The following is a 12,311-nucleotide window of genomic DNA, read 5'->3' on the forward strand; positions in this document are numbered from 1 at the left end:
GTTACCAGACTCTGTGCTCCCTGTCTTCTTGCTGTTACCAGACTCTGTGCTCCCTGTCTCCTTGCTATTATCAGATTCTGTGCTCCCTGTCGCCTTGTGGTTACCAGACTCTGTGCTCCCTGTCACCTTGCGGTTACCAGACTATGTGCTCCCTGTCTCCTTGCTGTTATCAGACTATGTGCTTCCTGTCTCCTTGCTGTTACCAGATTCTGTGCTCCCTGTCTCCTTGCTGTGAACAGACTATGTGTTCCCTGTCTCCTTGCTGTTACCAGACTCTGTGCTCCCTGTCGCCTTGCTGTTACCAGACTCTGTGCTCCCTGCTGCCTTGCTGTTGCCAGACTGTGTGCTCCCTGTCACCTTGCTGTTTTTAGACTCTGTGCTCCCTGCTTTATTGCTGTTATCAGTCTCTGTGCTCCCTGTCTCCTTGCTGTTACCTGACTCGGTGCTCTCTGTCTCCTTGCTGTTACCTGACTCAGTGCTCCCGTCTCCTTACTGTTACCTAACTCTGTGCTCCCTGTGTCTTTGCTGTTATCAGACTCTGTGCTCCCTGAATCCTTGCTGTTATCAGACTCAGTGCTCCCTGTCTCTTTGCAGTTATCAGATGCTGCTCCTACTTTCTTGTCTTAAGCCAGCAGTGTATTCCTCCTTCCTTGCAGTAATCAAACACTATGCTCTCTTTTGAGATTGTTGTTTTTCCCAAAAACCATAGATACTATACATACACTGACCGAATTTTGTCAGCAGATTTGATCCATTAATCTGTTAATTCCCATTCCCATTTTGATTCTAGCCCCCACAGCATGGGGAATGGGTGAGCTCTCTTCACCCATTAGCTCCCTGCTCTTTGAGTGACTGCAGAAAGCCTGTGCACATTGTTCACATCCAAATAAAATGTTCCTGTCTCTTTAGGTTGAACCTAGCGGCGGTGAGCATATACTGCTCGATCTCCAAGGCATGCTATTATAGAGTATGCTGCGGAAGCCCCGTCCACTCTCCTCCTCCCAGTGGAGCCGTAGGCATGTAAATGGGACGTGTGTGAGTTTCATGATGGATTTGTAGATCCATGTGATATGATGTCTCCCAGCCCCCATATGTTCAAGGCAAGAAGGTTAGGGCTATTTATAGCCCCAGACTGCATGTTTTGTCTTACCATCCAGTTGCATTCGAAGACCAGCAGGCTGATGTAATGGGCCAGCTGCAAGAAAGGCAGCAAGTTGCAAGCACACCATGCACATTGCTTTCAGACTTTCAGAGGAAGAGGACTTCAAAATATTACCTGAGATTGAACTTGTTTTTCTGTTAGGCTGAACCTGCTATTGTGTGTTATCACTGAAAGATCCCCAAAAGGTAACTCAAACAAGTAACTATTGCATCTGTCCTATTGGCTTTAAAGTTAGTGTTGGGGGGTTTCCTTTAGACCTTGGTTAGCTTTTTGTCTATATGTAGAGTGTCTGCCCTGGATTCTGGTGCATGCGTTAACAAGGATGTGAGTGTCCAATGAGGTGCGTGACTATCCACCATCTGTCGCACTGCGTAAATTCAGGAAGTTATCCACACTGTAATATTCTCCATTTGTGACAATCCACTTACTCGTAGTACACCATAGGTAACACAAACTTTACTCCAAAATAAATCCAAACTTCCTTAATCACTCGAAGACAGCGTAATTCCAGCATGATTCTTTTATTAAACATTTTCAAATGACTCATGTAGGCCCATCCAGGCTTCAAACAGCGACACGTGATAATAAATCATACACGTCAATTGGGCTCAATTAATTTCACCCAATGCATTTCGGGCCTGAAAGGCCCTTCATCAGGGGTCACTGAAATAGATAAATAAAAGGCATTTCAACCATCGGAGCAATGTACACTATCAGTTTTTTGAAAAAAAAAAGAAATGGTGCTAAAAATTATTCCAACAAAAACACAAGTGATACTGGAGGTCTAAAGTGGGCTCAATATTGTATGCCAAATCCAAGGTGAAGCATGTATGAACAAGTGTCTGATCAGAAAGGAGGTAGAGTGTGAGAACAAGACAAGAATACTCCCATCAGCCCACCACTTGGCGGAAAATCGTCATCTGGGATTTTTTGTACAGAAACTGGTATCTGTTAGGTCTCTCACCTGATGATATTGTGAGGAGACCTAGAAACAGATCCTCCAGTGACGGAAGAGATGTGTGAACGACATAGCTGAGTGGGAGAGGTTGCAGTGAAAAAGAAATGTGAAAGAAAAAGAAGTGAGATAAAATTACCTAGTGTGATGCCAAGGCAATGTACTTTATTTGGGAGGTCATCACATAGGTAATATTAAAAGCAACAGTATATGGATAGTATTTCAACAAATATTACTATCAATCAGATGGATCTGGTCGACTTGTTTCAGCCTAAAAAGGCTTTCTTCAGGACCTATGATATGAAATACTACTGCAACAAATACTATACAAGTTATCAATCACTTGTTGAAAAAAGCCACAAACTATGTGGATGCCTACCGTGTACTACGTAGTAGGTCAGTGGATTCTCACCTGTATAAAAATATAGAAAGAACAGACACGAGACATACATGCACAAATTGTGAAAAACAGCAATGTATACACTGAACAAATCTAACAAGTTAAGGCAGCATGTCATGTGCGCTGTGCCTACTGGGTAAAACGGCCATATAGACGATCTTATTGGTCCTTTCGTTGACCCATCCAAAATCACCTAAAACAGCATGAAAACGCCGTCATAAATGGCGTCCCTGCTGTATTGAGTCCAAAGATATAACTCCCAAGATGTGGAAAACATAAAAGAGACACCCTGTGTATACGGCCTGGAGCACACAAAAAGCACTCGCTTTTGAAGCCGAAACAACTGGTACTATCGGAGGGAGAAACCAGGCTCTATGTGAAAGAACAGCCCATTGGTTGAGTGGCTGAACTTGGACATCTGATTTGTCCCGGCATTTACCAATGGCAGCTCCCGAGAAACGGCAAAATGCCAGCTGTAATGTAATCGTGTGCGCGAATATGTGGGGCACCATGTCTCCCCTTGACTATATCCCCAAATTACAGACACCGACTTCAACACAACGCTTGACTAGTCGGTTTCCGGCAACAAGAAGAAAACTTCATATGCTGTCATTCCGTATTTTTATATCTTGCCCAAGATCCATAAAGCCACTAGACCACCCCCAGGACGACCCATCATTTCAGGGAGTGGGTCCTTGCTGGAACCCCTGTCATCATTTGTTGATGTCTTCTTAAGACCTCTTGTTTTGAAAATGTCAACTTATCTACAAGATACCAAAGACGTGCTTCGGTTACTTCCTGAAATAGCCTTTGACACTGAGACTGACATATTAGTCAGCTTTGATGTAGAGTCTCTCTACACCTGCATTCCGCAGGAAGAAACACTAGAAACAGTGCTAGGTTTATTGGAAGCAGAGATTCATGAGAGCATCACACCAATTAGTTTCATCATGGAGCTGGCACGTGTGGCCATGACTGAGAACTACTTTCAGTTTGAGGATTCGCTGTACCTCCAAATATCTGGTACCTCTATGGGGAGTATTTTTGCCCCTAGTTTAGCCAACCTCTATGTCTACTCCTTCGAAACACGTCATGTATTCGACCACAACAACCATTTCCATCACCATGTGTTGTTGTGGAAGAGATACATTGACGATGTTTTAGTAGTGTGGAGAGGGGATACCATCTCACTTTTAGCCTTTCAGAACTGGCTTAGCACTCAAAATCGATTCCTCAGGTTCACTGTGGAATCAAGCAAAGTGGAGCTCCCTTTCCTCGACCTACTTATCATTCCATTGGACGGACATTTGGCTAGCAAACTATATCGCAAGCCTATGTCAAGAAACTCGTTACTCCGATTTGACAGTCATCACCCTCGATCACTTTGTGAAAATTTGCCCTTCGGGCAATTTCTGAGGGTTCAGAGAAATTGTTCTGAGCGTTCTGATTATGAGGCACAGTCACGAGAATTGGCGGGCAAATTGAAGCAAAGACAATACCCGGCTGTACTAATCAAAAAAGCACGGAAGAGGGCGTCCAATAACCCTCGAGAGACTTTATTGGCTCCACCATTCGAGAAACCACCTCTGGAGAAGCTGACTTTTGTGACCACTTTCAATCCTTCCTCCACACAAGTGCATAAAATAGTGCGAAACAACTGGCGCATCCTTAACACTGCAGGCACCAGGATTCCACCACCGCTTTTCGCTTTTAAGCGGAGTAAAAACTTGCGTGATGAACTGGTCCACACGAGACCCCGGGGCACTGTCTCTAACCCTGCTACAACACTATGGAATCTCCCGTCAGTGCAAGGGCACTATCCATGTGGCACGTGTTCGGTGTGCCCACAGACCGAAAAAACCATGATGATTGACATAGGCACCCAACGCCCTTAGGTACTTAAGCGCCACACCAATTGCAACAGTGAAAGGGTCATATACTTGATTACCTGTCCCTGTTCCCTTCGGTATGTAGGGATAACATCCAGAAAAGTCAAGCTCAGAATACAGGAACACATGAGCACCATTAGACGCAATAGACAAGCTACGCGCCTCACCAATCATTTTCTCACAAAGAAACATAGTGCTGAGGAAATGAAATTGGTAGTTTTAGAACAGCTTTTCATCCCCCAACATGTGAAGAACATCTCCCGGTACCTTTTCATCAGGGAACAGAAATGGATTTTCAAGCTCCAGTGTGATATCGATGGGCTAAACGATGAAATCCCATGGATACAGATTTAGACCTTACCACCTACCTGTCAGAATGCCAGCACTAACAACATTGAGGTAGGGCGATGACCCCTGACATCAACACTCATTGCACTATGACGGACATGACGGACTACACCATGTTTCCTCAATGATAGTACTATGTAGTGCTATGACATGTTAAGGAGATGCCCCTGACTAAAATATATCTTTATAGTGTGTTATCCACTGACACTCTCTGTACCCTACTTGTACTGCCCTTGCTCCATATCTGCTGACATGCTTTTGTGGTGACTCAACACTATTTAACACGATCTGTAACAACGATCTTTGTCCCTGGTGTCTTAAGAGCCCCCCTTTGCAGATTCATACAGTCTTCGAGCCATTCCTTCTTTTCGGTGACTCGTTGAACCCGTGCCGCTTATCTCTACGGGCTTCACTTTGGACGGCATCTTGCCGTTTTTTGAGAATTGGGATTGGTCCTCCCATGGACCAATCGGGAGTGTTGAAACAGCCTTCTATCCAATGGGCTGTTTTTATATTTCTAGTCGCGTTGTTTTGTTTGCATGACATAAGAACAACGCTCGGCAAAATCCTTGATAACGATCCTTGACGTTTCCTTGTTTTCTTCTTGCTGCCGGAAACTGACTAGTCAAGCGTTGTGTTGAAGTCGGTGTCTGTAATTTGGGGATATAGTCAAGGGGAGACATGGTGCCCCACATATTCGCGCACACAATTACATTACAGCTGGCATTTTGCCGTTTCTCGGGAGCTGCCATTGGTAAATGCCTGGACCAATCAGATGTCCTAGTTCAGCTGCTCAACCAATGGGCTGTTCTTTCACACGTAGAGCCTGGTTTCTCCCTCCGATAGTACCAGTTGTTTCGGCTTCGAAAGCGAGTGCTTTTTGTGTGCTCTAGGCCGTATACACAGGGTGTCTCTTTTATGTTATCCACATCTTTGGAGTTCTATCTTTGGACTCAATACGGCAGGGACGCCATTTATGACGGCGTTTTCATGCCGTTTTGGGTGATTCTGGATGGGTCAACGAAAGGACCAATAGGATCGTCTATATGGCCGTTTTAACCAATAGGCACAGCGCACATGATATGCTGCCTTAACTTGTTAGATTTGGTATCTACGAGACATGGAGCTTCGAATTCCCCTTACTTTGGCTGAGTTCCCGAGTTCGATAGTCTGAATAACTCATGAGAATAGGAAATTGCTCATACTTTGTGTCGTGCATTACACTACTGATGTGACTCTTATCTAACTAGCCTCCTCTAGCCAATCACCAGCCCCGGTTGGTGGTTTCCACTTTTGTTAGCCACTGGGCTATATAAGCGCAGCCTCCACCTGCCTCGTTACCTTCCCCTCGGCTCAGTTAAAGCCCGAGGTACCGACGGACACGTGGGTTGAACTGCGCTCATTTAAGAAGCTACTGAGCCCTTTGCAGCGACTTTGTTAGAGTGATGGCCTGTTTTCTTTGGAGTACTCTGCTGACCTGCTTTCCTGGGCTGGTTTTTCTGGCTTAGTTTTTATGTTGGGCAGCTCTTTTCTTGCTCCATCTCTTGCTCTACCAACAGCTATTGCATTTGGTGCTCCTACCTCTCTGTTTTAGAGAATGCTAGACAAGTGTCATCGGTCAGTTCTGACTGGTCCTTTGACCACATCCTGTGGTTCTGAAAAATCTGGATCCATATTAAGTTCTGGACCCGAGAATAAAAACTTTGTCGAAATAGGACGAATTTGGTATCAAAAGACCGAGAATGACGAGTACATCAAGTACATGTATTTTCGGCGTATTCGAGTGACGATTTCACTTTGAAATCGTCATTTACCTTCTAAAGCCTTAGCTGCATGTTGCCCTTTACATAGGCCTTAATCCAGTTGAATTTGATTCCACAAGGACACATACTCCTTAATCGACTTCTCCCTGACCCCAGTACAAGTTAGAACCATTGCCCCAGGCCGAACTCGTTAGGTCAGTTGACTCCCAGTGGCCGAGCAAGATAGCATCTAGGCCCAACCAGCCATAAAACCATTTCAGCGCGCACACCTGCCATATCTCGCTCACATCTTTCTCCACTCCTTTTCTTCACTTGCTTTATGATGGGGAGGTGACCATTTTTATTAGGGGTCCAGCGATATCTGATGAAATGTTGGGCCTTGCCGGATGATTTGTTATGGGCAGCACGACGTGAAATATGTACATTTCATCATGACTCTGCTTTTCTTTTGTAATCAGTAACCATAAATGAAATACCACGAATCCAAGGAATGTTTTGCCCAAGGCTGAATATTATGTATAAGAAGAGAAGCCTAACTTCGTGAAAGTGTGCAGTCTCCTGAATATACTCGTATTGTACTTCTAGGACCCTGTCACCTTGGTTGCAGCCAATAAACTAATCTTTGACTTCACCTAGAAAACTCTGAATTTCTGTCGGTCTGACTCAGGAGAACCCGAGGTCTCTGGGTGTTGATCCCCTGGCACCACTGGGTTACCGGTTCTGTGCCGGTTCTTAAAAACCCAGTACCTCAATTGGCGCCCAACGTGGGGCGATTCCAGTGGTACTAATCAGCCTGAAGATCGTGAGGAGCTTCGTGTGAAAATTCCGGAGGAGGGCCCACCACCTCATCGACCCCTGCATGTCGACGTGGTCCGAAGGTCTTTACTGCGAGGTTCCCCGCTTCCCGACGGCTACAAGGACTGCTGCCCTGGCTATCGCCCTGATGTTGGACCCTTGAAATTTTCAGTAGAGCGAAACGCTGAGACGAGTCTTCTGGTGAAGCCATCGATATTTTCAGTTAAGTATAAGTGGAGCGTCTCCCAGACCTTAGTTGGACTTACTTTGTGGTATCTTGGAGATACAAAAGGTTTTATTGGTACTTGCAAGCACCATAACCGAAGGACTCGTGTATTCACGAGAAATATCGTAATCGATAAATCCTTTGAAGTTTTGGAACTAGACTAGAGAGCGAGGATGCCTAGTCTTAGACTCGGGAATTGGTTTTGTCTTGGTAGTAATAATAGGGACTCCCGATTGGAGGACTCATGTCCGGTTCCTCCAGTTGGAACTCCGACTTACGAGCTATACGTTAAACATGGGGTAGGCCCCATCGTTTACAACGAGGTATGGATTAAATACACTAGGAAAGATGGTGTTTTAAAATGGCCCCAATATGGTAGCTTCGATTCTGAAATCTTAGACAACCTTGAAGTTAAGCTCTTCAAAAAGAAAGCCCGGCCGGCGATGTTTGACTCTTTCCGCTTATGGCGCAAAGAAGCCAAACAAAAAGAAATTAAATTAGCTAAGAAAAATAAGAGAGAAGGGGGACTTTCAGTAATGCAAGCTGCCGTGCAGTTTAAAGATAATGAGGAAGAGCAGATAAATGAGCAGTTGCACAGGCAACGTAAAATGGCAATAGATAAGTGTTATCCAGTTTTGCCGTCTCTTCAGCAAGGGACAGCAAAAGAGCGTGAAAAAGACCCATTAATGTCGGAATTATTAACTTCGCCACCCCCCTATGCGCAGAACGCTACAGCACCCCCGCAACCTTTAGTTGCACAAGCTGCGCCTCTGGCTCTTCCACAGCACCCACCAGCTGTTCTTCAGCTGGCTCCTACTTTTCCGGTGCAGCCTCCTCCAGGCCCACCGACCACTTCTGTTTCACCTATGTTTTCTACGATTTTGCCTACTGTACTTTCTACATCTCCTAATGCCCCCTCTATGATTTTGCCTAGTACCACATCTATTATTCCTGATACCTCTTCTGCCATCTCTACCCCCGCCTTATCTCACCCCGTTTTTTCATCTGTTTGTCCTTCAGTTTCACCTTCCCTTCGGCAGAAAATGGCCAGCACTGTTACTAATCTTCTTTTACCTCTTTTCGGGTCGCCTGCTACGACCCCTAACATAAGTAGAAGACAGTTGCGAAGTCAACTGCCTGATTATCAAGAGAGAGATTCCCTGAATAGTTTAGCTCGGAAATGGGTCATGGACACTGCAAAATATGATTTACAGTCTGTCATGGAAGTCTTCCATCAATGGGAAGCAGCGACACAGAGATATGTGTTCGAACAGATGTGTGTCTTTCTTGGCGAGGATTTAGAAGACAATGATCAAGAATGCATCCCGCGAGAGATGTGTCGTATACGATTTAAGTTTGGAGAGGGTATGATTGTAGGTCCCGATGTGGAAAAGGCAGTTGAAATGCTATTATCATATCGAAGTGAGGGAAGCAGTTCTGGGTCACCATCGGAATCTAGTGCATCTAGTAGGAAAAAGGCACGACAATACCCTATGAGAGAAGTTCCCCCACAATGGAGAGAGGGTGACGCGACAGCTGTCCCACCTGTCCTGCCCCACTTTCACCGCGTATGGGTACATGTCCCATGGAAGCGAGCTGAAGTTTTAGCACTCAAACAAACACTACCAGATCCGCGTAAAAATCCTGCAGGGTACTATAAAGAATTGTCGCAAACTGCTGGGTCATGTATAATGAATTTGGCCGATATCGATATGTTATTCGGGAACGTTGTTCCACAGCCTTTATGGGGAAAAATTCGTCATGTAGATCATGACCAGGAATTAGGTGACACGTGGGCTACTATTACTGCTGCAGATGCACGACAAGTTGGTGGTGCCAAGCCTGAGCCTTTGATAGCGGAACTACCTGGTAGAATAGTAGATTACATGAAAACGATAATGCCTGCAATACGCATAAATTGGGATAAGTTATCTGCATGCAAGCAAAAGAAAGAAGAAACTGTTTCAGATTTCTTCACCAGATTTGAAGAAACATTCATTGACCACAGCGGTCAAGATATGACCACAGAAGGTGGTCAGAGATTGTTTGTCGATAAATTTGTGCACAATCTGCTTCCAGATTTGTGTAGGAAATTATAAGATTCGGAAAGTTCTTGGGCAGTCTCATCTTCAGCCCAGATATTAGCTACCGCACAGTACTACGAGAATAGAGACAAAGATGAGAAAGATAAAGTAGAAAAGAAAACTAGAGAACTCAAAACGAAGGTTTTGCTACAGCAAGCCTATCCGCCACGTGGTGGTGGTAATAAAAATAATAATGGTCCGAATCACTACCAGAACACTTTTCAGCAGCCTCAGAGAAACTTGCAGAGATTCGATTACAATCAAAACCGCGTAGGTCCCAACCAGTGTTTATACTGCAAACAAGAGGGTCATTACAAATATGACTGTCCTGCCCTGCCACAACGTGCAAATGGAATTTCTGGCGTAAGAGGTCGTGGTAGTCAGCAAGCGCCTAGAGGTAGAGGGCGTGGAAACGCCCCTCAGGACGCACGTCCCCTTCCACCACAAAACTCTATGAACAGGTTTGACCAGCAAAATAACGTATCTGACAGGACAGCTCAATACTACGTTGATGAGTATTACACAGAAAATGAGCAGTGGGAGAATAATGATTGCTAGGACAGCCTTAGACAAGGAGAGGGAGTTGTTTCAGTTCCAGTAGATCAGAGTGGACCTTACGTTGAGGTGATTACATCGGGTGTGTCAGAACCTTTTCTGTTGGATACTGGTGCTACAAAGAGTTCTATTATGCACTCCAAACTCCCTGGCGCACCTTTGTCTGGCGAAATGAACGTTTCCGTAGGTTTTTCTGGCGCCCCGGTTAGAAATCCGATTTCTGACCCTTTATCTCTTTCTGTTGGTCCTTGTGAATTCGAAGCACCCCTTATTTTGACAACAGGTTGTGGTGAAAATTTGCTAGGATTAGATTTGCTAAAAAGATTGTATGCGACTTTGTACTGTTCTCCCTCAGGAGTACAACTTACTTTAGGTAAGAAAGTGGTTTCTCCCATGTATTTGTCGAGAAATGCACTTCCAGCAGAATTGGCACTTCTTCCAGATATTCTTTGGGCTACTGGTCCGAATGATGTAGGTCTTTTAGAAATTCCACCATATGTTGTAACATTGAAGTCGAATGTCAAAATGCCACGAATTCCCCAATACAGAATATCCAATGAGGGCGAAAAAGCTTTGCTAGCGATTGTTTACGAGTTGATCGAAAAAGACGTAATTGAAGAAACACGAGGCAATGTTTGCAATAGTCCTGTTCTGCCTGTTTTAAAACGAACTGACCCTTCTCAGCCACCTGTGTATAGATTCGTAATTGATCTTAGAGAAGTAAATAAGATAGTGGTGCCACAATTCCCAGTTGTCCCCAACATTACAACATTATTGACTATGATTCCAGCCTCTGCCTCCTGGTTTTCGGTGATTGACCTGAAGAATGCTTTCTTCAGTATCCCGATTGCCGAGGAAAGCAGGGATATTTTTTCCTTTAGTTTAGGTGGTCGCAGCTTCCGCTTTAAACGCGCCCCTCAAGGCTACTGTGAAAGCCCCTCAATATACAGTCAAGCTCTGAAAAGTCAGCTTGACACAATGGTTTTGCCCAAAGGTTCCACTCTCGTACAGTACGTGGACGATTTGCTCATCGCTGCGGATACTGAGAAAATCTGTAAAATGGCCACGTTGACATTATTGCGTCATCTATGTGATCTGCATCACAAGGTGTCACTTTCCAAGCTTCAATATTGCCGACAAGAAGTGACCTACTTAGGTCATCTCTTATCGAAGGAGGGAAGGAAACTGACCCCAGAAAGAATTCAGGCAATAGCTAAATTGAATGTGCCAAGAACGCAGAGAGAAGTACGCGCTTTCTTGGGCATTACATCGTACTGTAGACAGTGGATTCCAAATTTTTCGTTATTAGCCAAACCCTTATTGGCACTAACGTGTACAAATACACCCAATCCCATTCCTTGGTCTGATGAGTGTCAGAAAAGTTTTCTCGAATTACGCACAGCATTATGTTCGGCCCCTGTGTTAGGTAACCCCAACTACAGTAAGCCTTTCACATTATATGTCCACGAGAAGGAGGGCTGTGCATTGTCTGTGCTGACTCAGTTATACGGAGATAGACAGCGGCCATGCGCCTATTTTTCGTCAACTTTGGATCCGGTAGCACGAGCATTGCCAAGTTGTTTAAGGGCCACAGCAGCAGCAGCTGTTTCTATTCGACAGTCTGCAGGTCTAGTAATGAATAATACACTAATCGTGATGGTCCCGCATGCAGTAGACACATTGTTAAATAGGACCAAGACACAGCACTTAACTAGTGCTCGACTGTCCAGTTATGAATTGACACTACTAGCAAGCCATGTGCACATAAAAAGGTGCAGTACCTTGAACATAGCCACATTGTTACCAATTGCTGAGGAATCGGATGCTTCAGAACAGCACGATTGTTTCCTCAGAACAGAGGAAGAGACGAAAGGGAGAGTTGATTTATTCGACACTCCTCTAGCTGAATGTGATGGTACATTATGGGTGGATGGTTCATGCTTTAAACTCCCAAATGGTAATGTGACTACAGCATATGCTGTCACAACTTTGCACACAATCATTGAAACTGCGCGAATACCACATGGTTCAGCTCAAGCCGCTGAACTCGTGGCACTGACGAGAGCATGTGTGTTATCTAAAGGAATGAAAGTGACTGTCTATACCGACAGTCAGTATGCTTTTGGAGTGGCTC

This window comes from Lissotriton helveticus, chromosome 2_1 (genome assembly GCF_964261635.1).
Source record: "Lissotriton helveticus chromosome 2_1, aLisHel1.1, whole genome shotgun sequence".
In the NCBI taxonomy this organism is placed as follows: Eukaryota; Metazoa; Chordata; class Amphibia; order Caudata; family Salamandridae; genus Lissotriton; species Lissotriton helveticus.